This window comes from Bison bison, unplaced genomic scaffold (assembly GCF_000754665.1).
Source record: "Bison bison bison isolate TAMUID 2011002044 unplaced genomic scaffold, Bison_UMD1.0 scf7180017864317, whole genome shotgun sequence".
Classification (NCBI taxonomy): Eukaryota; Metazoa; Chordata; class Mammalia; order Artiodactyla; family Bovidae; genus Bison; species Bison bison.
Window position 1 is genome coordinate 2,121,711 of NW_011494889.1, and position 14,086 is coordinate 2,135,796.

The following is a 14,086-nucleotide window of genomic DNA, read 5'->3' on the forward strand; positions in this document are numbered from 1 at the left end:
GGAGGGGTGTCTCTTCCAGCTCAGAGGACCAGTTCTGTGATTGTCTTCCTCAGGCCCTTCATGTCCCAAGCAAAGTGGCTATCTAGTCTTACCTCAGTGTTTGACTCCAATTGTTCCTTCACAGGTTTATGCTCCCTCAAAGCCCTGCTTGACTGTTTCTAAACCTCAGTTTTGTCTTTAAGTGAAGATAATCATGCCTGCCTTTCCTACTTCATGAGATTGCCATGGGGATCAGATACTACTCTATAAAAAATGAAAGTCATTCAGTCGTGTCCAACTCTTTGTGATCCCATGGACTGTAGCCCAGGCTGTCTGTCCGTGGAATTCTCTGGGCCAGAATACTGGAGTAGGTAGCCATTCCCTTCTCCAGGGGATCTTCCCAACCAAGGAATTGAACCCAGGTCTCCCACATTGCAGGCGAATTCCTCACTGTCTAAGCCACCAGGAAAGTCCAAGAATACTGGAGTGGGTAACCTAGCCTTTCTCCAGTGGATCTTCTCAACTAAGGAATCAAACCACAGTCTCCTGCATTGCAGGTGGATTCTTTACCAGTTGAGCTATCAGGGAAGCCCATATGACTCTGTAGATGAAGTGAAACCTCACCAAGAAACATGAGGTTTAGGTCAAAATGACTGATTCAGCTCTAGAACCAGCAGCTGGAAGAGGTGGGCAAAAAGGAAAGGGTGCTTTTAGGAAAGGACAAGTGAGTGAGCAAAATCCAGTGAGGAGACTGGCCACCTGGAAAAGGGAAAGAAAATAACCTGATTCCCAATGATCAACATGGCCCAAGAGTAAGATAAGATGTGTGAGAGGCAGTCAGCTCAGTCCTGAGACCCAAGCAAGTGACAGGCAGGTTGGGAATAAGCTCATCCAGCTGCTTGCTGGCTGTACCTCAAAGCACAGGCGCTTGCCCCACACAGGGGCTGCAGAGAGGGCAGGCAGAACCTCTGGGTGTGGTGTTTGTGCAAAGACAGATGCTCCCAGCATCAGTAGCGGCACTGCAGACAGAGGTAATCTAGGGGCAATGAGAGCACCCCACAGAGACTCAGCAGCTAAGAGGCATGTCAGGATGTGTAGGACTTGGTGGTTTGCAAGACCGCCCCCAGGAATAAGAGATTTCTTATCATATCACAATTTGAGTGCCTCTGGAGGCTGAGGAGCCCAGGAAAATACCTGCACCAGATGTAGAAACACTTTGTAAATGTTTTCAGATCCTACAAAGAGTTTCCATCAGATTATAAGAAATGGAATTAACAAATGTTATAACTTAATAAAACCACAGAGGATGAGATGGTTGGATGGCATCACTGACTCAACGGACATGAGTTTCAGCAAACTCTGGGAGACAGTGAAGGACAGGGAAGCCTGGCGTGCTGCAGTTCTTGCAGTCCCAAAGAGTGAGACATGACTTAGCCATTGAACAACAACAATAATAAAACATTTGCAAAACTCAACATTCATTGAATGAAAAATGACATTTTATGTAACTATGAACTCTGTAAAGGAGTTAGATTTAAATTTGAATATCACTACTTCAAAAGAATTTTTAAAAATAAAAAATAAATTTTAACATGATTGTTTCACATGTCTGAATAAACATTTTACCATATGCCAAAGTGAACACGGTTCTTCAGCTTTCCAGGTGAGGCGTTTTTCACTATTACTTGCACAAAATTTGTCACACGTGCAACTTAGAGGTGGAGCTGGTACCCTCTTCTGAGTGTCTGATGTTTTAAAAAAATCTTCATGCGAATTGTTTCCTCCCCAAAAAAGGTGACATGCCCAACCAAACTATCATTTAAGAATATGTTATTGGATAATTGATGATATCATGAGGTCATTACAGATTTAAGAGTGACAGGGACTTGCCTGGTGATCTGGTGGTTAAGACTTCACCTTCTAAGGCATGGGATTCAATCGAAGAGCTAAGATCCCACATACCTCAGGACCACCAAAACACCAAAACAGAAAACAGAAGCAATGTTGTAACAAATTCAATAAAGACTTTAAAAAATGGTTCATATCCAAAGGTCTTTTAAAAAAGAAAAAGAATGATAATGATACTACTGTGGCTATCTTTTTAAGTCCTTATCTTCTAATTATACATGTTGAAATAGATAAGGATAGAATGATACAATATCTGACTTTTGCTTCAAATAATAAAGGGGGAGTAGATGAGAGTATAACTGAAATGAGATTTGCCTGAAGTAGAAAAGAAAAGTGATAGGTACCTGGGAATTCACTATACTATTCTCTACATTTTTGTATACGTTTAAATTTTTCCACAATATTGTAAAAAGGTAAGAAAAGGTCTTCAAATATTTAAAGGGTTGCCATTTTTAAGGATCCTTGTGATTTCACTGGGCCCATCCATATAATCCAGGATAATTTTCCCTATTCTAAGGTCAGCTGATTAATAACTTTAATTTTATATGCAGCCATAATTACTTTTTGCTATGTAATGTGTTCACTGGTTCTGAGAGGGTCACTATTCTGCCAGTTATATTGAGATATGATTGACACACTAAAAACTGCAATATTTACAGCGTACCATCCATGAATTGTAACATATGTGCAAATCTCTGAAAATGTCACCACAATCAAGATAATAAACATAGGACTTCCCTGAAGACCCAGTGGCTGAGACTCCAAACTTCCAATGCAATGGACACAGGTTTGATCCCTGGTCAGGGAACTAAGATCTTACATGCTGCATGGTGCAGCCAAAAAAGTAAAAATAAAACATCTTTTTAAGAGATAATAAACATATCCATCACGCTCAAAAGTTTCTTTGTGCCCCTTTATAATCTCTACTTCCTTCCTCTTCCTTTCCCCCTTCATCCCTATGTGGCTACCAGACTGATTTCTGTTGGGATAGATCAGTCTGCATTTTCTAGAATTTTATATATAGATGGAATCATACAGTATGTGCTTTTTGGGGAGTGGTTTGATTTCACTCAGAATAATTATTTTGAGATTCACCTATTTTTTTAAGGTGCAGCATTTTAAAAAATTTTATTTATCTATTTATTTTTGGTTGCACTGGGTCTCCATTGCTGTGAACAGGCTTTCTCTAGTTACAGTGAGCCAGGGCTATTCTTCATTGAAGTGTGCGGGCTTCTCATTTCGGTGGCTTCTCTTGTCTCAAGCACGGGCTCTAGGGTGCACAGGCTTCAATAGTTGGAGCACACGGGCTCAACAATTGTGGCACACAGGCTTTAGTTGCTCCAAGGTGCATGTAATCTTGCCGGGCCAGGGAAGAAACCCATGCGATCGGCATTGGCAGGCAGATTCTCTTCCAATATGCCACCAGGGCAGTCCTCACCTATGCTTTTATGTGTATCAATGTTTCATCCTAATTTTTTGCTGTGGTTTTGGTTTAGTAATATTCCATTGTCTGGTTATACCACAATTTGTCTACCTATTAATCTGTTAATGGAAATCTGGGTTTGGGCCTATCACAAATAAAGCTGTTACAAACATTAGTATACAAGTCTTTGTATAGACACATGTTTTCATTTCTGGTAAACAACCAGGAGTAGAAGGCTTGGTCATATAATAGATGTATGCTTAACCTTTTAAAAAAGGTGCCAAACTGCTTTCCAAAGTGTTGTAACATCTTACATTCCACCGGCAGTGTATGAGAGTTCTAATTCCTCCACAACCTCACCAACACTTGGCAAGGACCCTCTTTTTCATTTTAGCCATTCTAATTTAGACCACTAATTAATAGGCCTAATTTGTGGTATTTGCTTGTAGTTAAAATTAAAATACTAATGACTCATAATACTGAGGATCTTTTCATGTACTATTTGCCAACTAAATATCTTCTTTAGTGAAGTGCCTATTTAAATCTTTTACCCAATTTTAAAATTGGGTGGGTTTTTTTTTTTTTTTTTTGTATTATTGTTTTGAGAATTACTTATATATTCTGCATATAAATCCTTGCTAAAATCAATTGTACCTAGAAGAGCAAGCCTCTGAGCTAACTACTGGTTTATAGGAAATATAGGAGACAAAAAACAGGTTAGATGACATCCAGGAAACACAATCAGCAAAATTCAGACTACGGGAAACTATAGGTCAAACAATGCTATTTCTTAAAAAAAAATACACTGCAGAGAAAAAAGGGTAAGGCAGGGGGAGAATCTATAGATTAACAAGACAAGAGACGTATCAGTCTATTGTAATGTATGAATACTGATTTTGGAGAAGGCCATGGCACCCCACTCCAGTACTCTTGCCTGGAAAATCCCATGGACAGAGGAGCCTGGTAGGCTGCAGTCCATAGGGTTGCAAAGAGTCGGACATGACTGAGCAACTTCCCTTTCACTTTTCACTTCCATGCATTGGAGAAGGAAATGGCAACCCACTCCAGTGTTCTTGCCTGCAGAATCCCAGGGTCGGGGGAGCCTGGTGGGCTGCGTCTATGGGGTTGCACAGAGTCGGACACGACTGAAGTGACTTAGCAATACTGATTTGAATATCAAACTACAGAGAGAGAGTAAAAAAGGGAAAATTGGGAAATTTAAACACTGACTGGATATTTTATGATACTAAGGAATTACTGTTTATCTTCAGTTTGATAATAACATGGACTTTGCTTCAGAAGAGGAAGTAGCCAGTGGAAGTGGGGGAAGACATACAGATGAAATTATGTTAGCCATGCATTGGTAGTTGTTTAAGTTGTGATGAACACATGAAACATGACACAAAAAACTCTCTGCCTTTGTACATGTTTGAAATTTTGTGTTATAAAAATTAAGACACAAAACAAAAAATAAATACTTTAAAATACATAACATAGAAAGTTTACTGCCTAAAATTCTCACTGAAAAAATGTCAAAAGATGCAAAAGAATAAAGGAAGATGTAGAAAATAAAAATAAGAACGGGGACTTCCCTGGCAGTCCAGTGGTTATGACTTTGCACTTCCACCACAGGGGCATGGGTTCAATCCCTAGGGTCAGGGGACCAAGATCCCACATGCCACACAGGGTGGCCAAAATGTAAAAAAATAAAATAAAAAATAAGACTGAAGGGAGAAATTGGTAGTATATGGTAATACATCTAAATCTAAAACTAAGTTTAAATCATTAATAGTAATAATAAAAATAGTTTTTGAATGTTTAAATACAAACTAAAACAAACACCAATATCTGGCTAGGTATAGAGTTTGCAAGAAGTTGACAGGCACTAAATTCTTGCCTCATTCAAGAAGGTGATACAGTGTTTTAGTGTTAGTCACTCAGTCGTGTCCAGCTCTTTGTGACCCCACGGACTGTAGCCTGCCAGGCTCCTCGATCCATGGAATTCTCTAGGCAAGAATACTGGAGTGGGTTGCCATTCCCTTCTCCAGGGGATCTAGGCACTAAACTCAAGGGCCTTCTTGCCTCACGCAAGAAGAGGATAAAAACACCGATTAACTTCAAACTTTATTGGAAAAAAACTAGATATGCATGTTAAAAATTAAGGTCATCACAAAAATACCTCACCCAGAGCTATAAGAATAAAGAGGGCTTCCCTGATGGTCCAGTGGTTAAGAGGCTGCCTTGCAATGGAGAGGACACCCGTTTGATCCTTAGTCTAGGAAGATGCCACATACCTCAGAGCAGCTATGGGCCACAACTACTGAGCCCAGGTGCTTAGAGCCTGTGCTCCACAACGAGAGATGCCACCACAGTGAGAATCTGCACACGGCAACCAGAGAAAGCCCACGTGCGCGATGAAGACCCGCGCCGTCAAGAAAATAATAAAACAGATAAATCTTCTTAAAAACAAACTGGTGTAGTTCTAAGAAAAAGAATTCTTTGTCAACACAATAGATAGCAGGAAAGAAGGAAAAAAGTAGTAAATAAAAGCACAGAAAAAAGAAAACAAAATTAGATGGTAGTAACATGTCTACTTTAGAGCAAAAGTTGAAAGACTAGGCTATGTTATAAGCCTAATCCTAGGTAGCCTTATAAAATATCTCTTTTAACTATCTTCTGAACCTATATTCACATTGGTTTTTAAGATACATTAAGTTATATATTTTTTCTCTTTCCAGAGCTGCTTCTGAGGGGCTGCCCATTTTTTTTTTTTTTAATTGAGGTGTCATTCACAAAGGGCTGCATTTTTTGAAAGATTTCTTACAACTATGGCTGGGTATTTTACTCTAGTCTTCCAAGAAGGGCCATTATAACTTTATTGTGACTTTCGAAGTGACTTCTGAAGTCAAGTGGTCTTTAACTTTGGGGATTATTTTGCATGTAAGTGCTAATTCAGATTTAAGCCTGAGTCATTGCATATCCGGAGAAGGCAATGGCAACCCACTCCAGTACTTTTGCCTGGAAAATCCCATGGATGGAGGAGCCTGGAAGGCTGCAGTCCGTGGGGTTGCTAAGAGTCGGACACGACAAGCGACTTCACTTTCACTTTTCACTTTCATGCATTGGAGAAGGAAATGGCAACCCACTCCAGTGTTCTTGCCTGGAGAATCCCAGGGACAGGGGAGCCTGGTGGGGTTGCACAGAGTCGGACACGACTGAAGTGACTTAGCAGCAGCATAACATGTCTACTTAGTAATCATGATAAATGTAAATGGTAAAACACACCAAATAAAAGACAGACTCTTGGACTGGATTTAAAAATTCCAACTCTTTTTAGGACTTACAGCTTACTATTTATAAAAAGAAAATTAATACCTTAATTAAAACATTATAGAATTTAAGGGAATAGCAATAAAAGAAATAAAGAGGGGTATTTCATACTTAACCCACCAAGAAGACATAACTGAAAATGTCATGGAAAACCCTTGTAAAAATTATATTAGAACTTCCTTTTCTCTAGAACTTTATTTATTTCATGGCTCTGTACATTTTTTTTTTAACATTTTAAGGTTTAGTCCTTCATGTGTCTTTCAGTATTTAAATATAGTACAATACCAAAATATATTCTGGCACAAAAATAACTCAGGGGCTTTGAAAAACCAAGACTAAGAAAGACAAATAGGAGGTAAGGAAGACCAATGGGCTCTTATTTTCTGTGGAGAAAGAACAGGTCATAGTAGCTCCATTGCAGACAGTGAATTCATTGTCACAACATGCTGTGAGGTGCAGAGGAAGGGTCTGGCATTCATTTGAAGGGATCAGAAGAGATTTCTCAAAGAGGTGGTATGATGGGAAAAATTTAAAGAATGACCCCAGTGATCCTCACCCTTTTATAATTTCATCCTCTTTGAGTATGGGCAGAACTGTTGAGATATTATTCCCGTGATCATGTTACTTTCTTTGGCAAAACGGAGTTTATCCAAGTGGGCCCAGTCTCATCACATGAATCTTCTAGAAGAAGAAAACTTAAACATGAGGGCAACTTGGGACTCAAGGGAGGTTTTCTGTAGCTGAGATGGAGGAGGACACGTGGAAAAAGCCGAGAGCAACCTCTAGGAGGTCAGAGCAACCTCAGCCAATAGCCAGCGAGAAAAATGATCTTCTTTCTACAACATAAGGAACAGAATTCAGTCAACAACCTGGATGAGCTGGAGACAGATTCTACCTGGGAGCCTCCAGGTAAATGCCTACTCCAGCTGACACCTTGGTTTCCATCTTGTGAGACCCTGAGCAGAGAATCCAGTTGAGCCTGCTCAGAATTCTGACTGACAAAGCCAGGAGGTAGTACATGGCTGTAGGTTTAAACCATTGCGTTTGTTACATAGCAGTAGAAAACTAATACAGTGACATTTGAACTTTCCCTTGAGGAGGGATAGGATTTCAAAATCTCAAGAAGAGGGGGAAAAAGTCCTCCAGGCAGAGGGCAGAGCACAGCCAAAGGTGAGAGCTGGAAGTGTTGGGAAGTCTTCAAGAAGGCACCGATAACGCTGCTGCCAGGCCTCCTGTGAGGCTGAAGTCTCTTCAGTCACTTTCCCGGGATCCAGAATGCCATCCCAAGAAGGTTATCTTTTTTCCAGGATGTCGTAAGGAGACATTGAAGATGAAGAGGAGTACATGATAAGCACTGTTCTTGAGGAAGATGAAGCTGACATCACAGGAAGGGGTAGACTGGAGGTAGAGATGCCGAGGTAGGAAGTTATGACAGTTGCCCAGAGAACCAGACACCATGGGGCCCACATCCCATCCCCTCAGCACACCTGTGATTTTGAAACAAGATCAGGACCCTATGGCCTTTGCCCAGCTCCCCACCCTATGTCTTATGCCTGCCTTTTATCTATGAAAACATTAGTCGAAGGATAAGTTTAATCAGAGAAATGAGAGCATGCAGAAACAAAGGAAAGCAGTCAAAAGAGATGAAGTAGTAATAATGTAGTCATTAAGCACAGCCAAGGACCTTTAGTTCTTTCTCAAGGGCAATAGATAAAATTCTGAGCCATATCCCATGAGCTGTCTTATAGATACTGAAACCCCAGGTGGAAGAAGTTAACTACATGATGACCAGACTGCACCCACAACATAAGCTGCCACAATTCCGAGAACTGGCCTCAAAGAGATGGGAACAAATGGACCCTGGAACTGAAGATTGTGCTGTGTCATGTTTGACTCTTTGCGACCCCCATGAACTGTAGTCCACTGGGCTCCTCTGTCCATAGGGATTCTCCAGGTAAGAATACTGAAGTGGGTTCCCATGCCCTTCTCCAGGAGATCTTCCCAACCAAGGGATCGAACCCAGGTCTTCCGCATTGCAGGTGGATTCTTTACCATCTGAGCCAATGGGGAAGTCCAAGAATACTGGAGTGGGTAGCCTATTCCTTTTCCAGCAGATCTTCCCAACCCAGGAATCGAACCAGGGTCTCCTGTACTGCAGGTGGATTCTTTACCAGCTGAGCTATCAGGGAAGCCCCTGAACTGATGATTAACCATACCTAAAACAACCAAGATGACACTGGTCAGACCACTAACGACCAATGTCAAGATTACTGTCAGAGCTGACTGCATTGTTCTGCATGTAGCCCCCTCCTTCAGCCTATAAAACTCTCACCTGCTGCTTGTCAGGGGTGGCGTGGGCCTTTGGATAGACGTCCATCCTCCTCCCCAGTTACTGACGTCTGAGATACAGCAAACTTTCCCTTCCACCAACCTGGCCTGCTTATTGGCTTTTGAGTGGTGAGCTGCCAGAGCCCGCACCTATCAGTAACAATTTCAGGTGACTGTTTCAGGCTTTCTATAAGTCTCTGAGAGCCCACCAGGCCCAGAAGCCTTGAATAAATGTCTGTCTTCTGTCCTTTAGGTGGACTCTTCTGGTAGCTACTCTCTACCTTTCTAAAAGGTCCCAGTGGAATCACATCTCCATTGTTCAAAGCGATCTGGACCCTCAGTAACAAACCCCAATATTGGCTTTTCTTCCCTTCCTCTCTCCCTCTCTCCCATCCCCCTCACTCCTGCTTCTTGTAGCCAGGTCCTTATGTCAGGCTCTTCTGTGGGGAAAACCCACACTAAAACACCCAGGTGAAGAGGGCTGAATCCAGACTGGCAGTGTAGATGAGAAAGAGATAGAAACACTACATGGCTAATTGAGCAGTAGACCAAACCCTTGGGATGTGAAGACAACAAAAAGAGACGAGCCCAGGAGGATACCAAGGCTTCAAACCTGACGGTCATTGACAGAAAAGTCAACTATGGAGTAAAAACATATAATTTGTGCAGTTCTCAGACCAACATTTATTTTAACATCTATATATATATATATACAAACTATAGAGCCATACACCATAATTAATGTCATGTTTTATGTCCTATATCCTGTTGTTCTTTGTCGTAAAATACTAAGTCATAGATACCAACTGTTATTTGTGTAAAGGAGTTGGGGTACAGAAAAAAGCTCCAGATGGTACCAGTAGCTCTTAAAATATCACACACCTCCATGGGCCACATCGGTGGCTTTGCCTGTGGTGGTCACATCCTCCCTGGTCTTTCCCACTGTCTTGTGCCCAGAGGAATTCTAATATGTGACCAATGTACCCAGCACCAGACTTTTCACAATCTGCTAGAACAAATGAAGAGCTTATTTCCCTAGGTAGGAAGATGCAAGATTTTTATTTTATTCTTACTTGCAAACAAATAACAAGAAGAACAAAAAGTGTGTGTTTTCCAAGCCTCCAGCAAAACTATTGTGTTATAACTTAACCTCAATTGTGTGGAAACAAAAACAAAACCAAGTCCTCAAGATTCTAATAGAATCAAAGATGAAACCTTCAGTCAGTCAGTTCAGTCTCTCAGTCGTGTCCAACTCTTTGCAACCCCATGGACTGCAGCACGCCAGGCCTCCCTGTCCATAACCAACTCCCAGAGTTTACTCAAACTATGTCCATTGAGTCGGTGATGCCATCCAGCCATCTCATCCTCTGTCATCCCCTTCTCCTCCTGCCTTCAATCTTTCCCAGCATTCGGGTCTTATCAAATGAGTCAGTTTTTTGCATCAGGTGGCCCAAGTATTGGAGTTTCAGTTTCAGCATCAGTCCTTCCAATGAATATTCAGGACTGATTTCCTTTAGAATGGACTGGTTGGATTTCCTTGCAGTCCAAGGGACTCTCAAGAGTCTCCTCCAACACCACAGTTCAAAAGCATCAATTCTTTGGCACTCAGCTTTCTTTATAGTCCAACTCTCACATCCATACATGACTACTGGAAAAAACATAGCTTTGACTAGATGGACCTTTGCTGGCAAAGTAATGTCTCTGCTTTTTAATATGCTGCCTAGGTTGGTCATAACTTTTCTTCCAAGAAGCAAGTGTCTTAATTTCACGGCTGTAGTCACCATCTGCAGTGATTTTGGAGCCCAAAAAATAAAGTCTCTCACTTTAAAACCTCAAGTTTTGCCAAATGTCTTTTCTCCCAGCTAACCAAAAGAACAAAATTACATTGTTATGCCTTTCAAATAATGAGGGCTCTCATTTTTTGAGTGCTTACAATTTATCAAGAACTTTTATGGTATTATTATTTTTAATTCTCATGACTTCATGAAGTAGTTATTAGATCTCCATTTCACAGAGAAAACAAACACTCAAAAAGGTACGGTAATGTGAGCCAGATAAGTGGAAATATAATTAAAACCCAGGTCTGCTTGATGTCAAATCCCACTCTTTCTGCTACATAATCCTGACCTACCTGGGGTCTTGGTAGCTCGAGAGTGATAGGCCACAAAGGAGAAGATAGATCAGCACTATTTTCTTTGGGTCAATGATCCTTAATCTCATTCTTGTGATTATATGAGGTTTTCCATGTTTTTCCAGAAAAACAGAGGTAAATGATTTGCTTAAATCCCTGGGGATCAATACTAATAAGTTAACTCTAAAACAAGTGTGCTCAGTGTGACATTACCGCCCGTCTCCACCCATGGATTATGTTTCCTGAGATGACTCATCCTCTCTGGTCCTCATCCATGTAGCAACCTGCCAGGAACCCTGAAGGCATTCATCCAATGACCTGCACCTCCTTCCCCGCCCTGCAATTTCCACTTGAAAGACATTCTGCCTCAGTGTTCACTGCAGGCTCCCTGCTTGGTACTCGTGAGAGGGTTGCAGTGGGAAGAAGGGTCTTTCCACCATAACATTCACGTATACACCCAATCCTACAACAGAGTGGGGTGCTGGAAGAGGTGTCAAAGGTTAGGATTTCATTGGGAGCCCCTGAACAGGGCCAGAGTAACATGAGCTAAAGATGGAAACTGTGGTCCAGAGAAATGTGTGGGACCCCTCTTAGTAGCAAAGCCACCTATTCCTCCTGTGGATGAAGAAATGGGAAATTAGTGGAGGTGAATCCAAGCCGTGTTCTACGAGTGGTGTAGAAGCCAGAATGTCCCATCCCTCTGGCTTATCCCCTCTTACTGGAGCTGCAGAGAGAATAGTCAAGGCTGCTGGGAAAAAAGAGTCATGTAGATTTCTCAACACAAACAACAGATTAGTCAATTCGGAAAAAAATTCAGGGTAGCTGAAATTCTTCCCAAACTCCTGATCTAACAAACACTATTAACTGAGACAGAAATCCACCCCTCAAATTCTGGAAAGCTTGATATGCTTTCCAGAATCATGTGCCAGGCTGACAGAAATAGCCCTCGATGGTAGCTTCAATGAATGATACTAAAACCGCCTAAAGAAGAAAGTGTCAGAGAGGAGGTGACTTAGGGAGAAAGAATGGATTCAGGGAGACAAAAGAAACCAGTAGTGTCTATTTCTATCCAAGACCCTGCTTCTGGGGTCACTGGACAAACAGCCTTGTCACCGGAGAAGTATCTTCTGATGAAGAGAAGGGATTTTTCACCAGGCTTTATAGGAACATAGATGAAGAGTTCCCCACAGGTGGAATGCTTTCTTATCTATACTCTGTTCACAGAAAACAGCCTTCTGATTAATAATCTGGTCACCCAGGGCCCTTCTATTACTACACTGGATCTTAGCCAAAAGGCCGAGAAGCAATGGCCTTTCTATTACAAATGATGGTTCTGCTCCCATAGGCAAGGCTTGGAGACTCAGGCATCTTGGTCACTGCAAAGGGAAACCCTGTTGCGATCATTTTGCTGAATTCTAATGAACAAGTCAGTCCACCGTCAGTTTAACTCATTATTGACCGGGGCATTTTTGCAGAAACTAATACCTGTGGCTGGCGATTTTTATTTTGGTCGGCCAGATATTAATTAATTCCGTTATATCATAACACTTTGTGGGTTATTCCATTCAACAGTTACACCTGACACAGCTGTAAAGTCTTCTCCAGAGCCATGAGTTTCATTTTCACTTTCCTTATCAAGATGAATCTCTAAGGCTTTCTGTCTTTTTGTGGGTCTAATATTCACATCGTCTGAATCAGAACTATATTCCGAAGAACTATCATCTTCTGAGACACTAGTATATATATTGGGTAAAGTATCTGCTTAAAATTCACCAAAAAATTCTTCTTCACTCAAAATTTTGCAACGTGTCATTTTTTTTTTAAAGTTGTACGGTAAGTTTGTGTTTATAATATACACAAGGTTGGAACAAAACCCTAACAGAGCAAAATGTGAATGATAACCACAATCGTAAGCTGTGTGATGAACCCTTGAGCTATTTTAAGCTCCATCAACTTCACGCAGTGATGTTAATTGCATCACTCTCTAAAAATGTATTGATACAACTCCAGTCAATTACAATCTTTGATAATTATTAGTTACTCAAGAATAGTTATGTTTTATGAGTATTGTTCAACTGTCATCATCAAATAGAATGATACTCAGATGTGTTCTTTCTATAAAGCTTTATAAGTAATTTAAAAAAAGCCAAAAAAAAAAAAAAAGAGAGAGAGAAAGAGAGAGTAGACAGCACTGTCCTATTGAAATATAACAACAACAGCAACAACATAATGTTTAACAAGCATAAATCTATCACTGGCTGGCCAAAGAAAATCTGGGTACTGGACCCAAAAACCAAGGACTGAGTTGAGTCCTGACCTTAGGGATCTCTCAGAGGTGCCCCTAGTGTGACCTGCTGGATTCCCACCAGTGACGATCACACCCACCTCTCTCCCCATCAACTCCTCAAAAAAAAAACCTTTTACACATCAGAATGCTTAGAAGTCATACCTGTGTGATAATGATACCACATTTCCCAGGCCTGATCCATTCCTGGGACAGGGCTTGTTCGCTGTGCCCCTTCTCCTGGCAGGCAGACTCTGGTTCCCAACCCTAGATCCACGCTCTGCTCATTTCGTCACCACATTGGATTCTGCAAGACTGGAAGTCTGCCTTGGCTATACTTTTCTGTCTCTATTAGTAATTGTTTTTTTAAATTCTCTTTTTCCTCTGTTACTAGTCTATTAAATTTTGTTCCTTGCAGCAGTAGGATGTAAAATAAAAAGTTAAAAGTACTTAAAGAAACATGGGGAAAGTTCTCCATAACCTTAGTGGGAGCAACACAAAACTCAGATGCCATTTTTTTTTTTTTAAAGATTGAGTAATTAAATCACATCTTTTAAAAGTGATCCCATTGGACACAGAGAAAGGAATGTATTGAAAGTAATTACTAACACAATACATCATTAGTGGGACATATACTAAGAACAAAAAGAACTACAAACATTGAATTTTAATTAATAGATTTATTTTTAGTAGTTGCATTGGT

General features: G+C 40.9%; 1 protein-coding gene across 1 annotated transcript in view; it reads right to left on the bottom strand.

Annotated features, from left to right (window-relative positions):
- The window catches only part of TP53BP2 (tumor protein p53 binding protein 2), a 104,389-nt gene extending 90,771 nt beyond the window's left edge, over positions 1-13,618 (bottom strand). Inside the window, exon 1 of the mRNA XM_010852843.1 lies at positions 13,549-13,618. The gene's annotated coding sequence lies outside the window, so the exon portion shown is untranslated. The remainder of the gene's footprint in view (positions 1-13,548) is intronic.
- Positions 13,619-14,086: the final 468 nt, after the last annotated feature.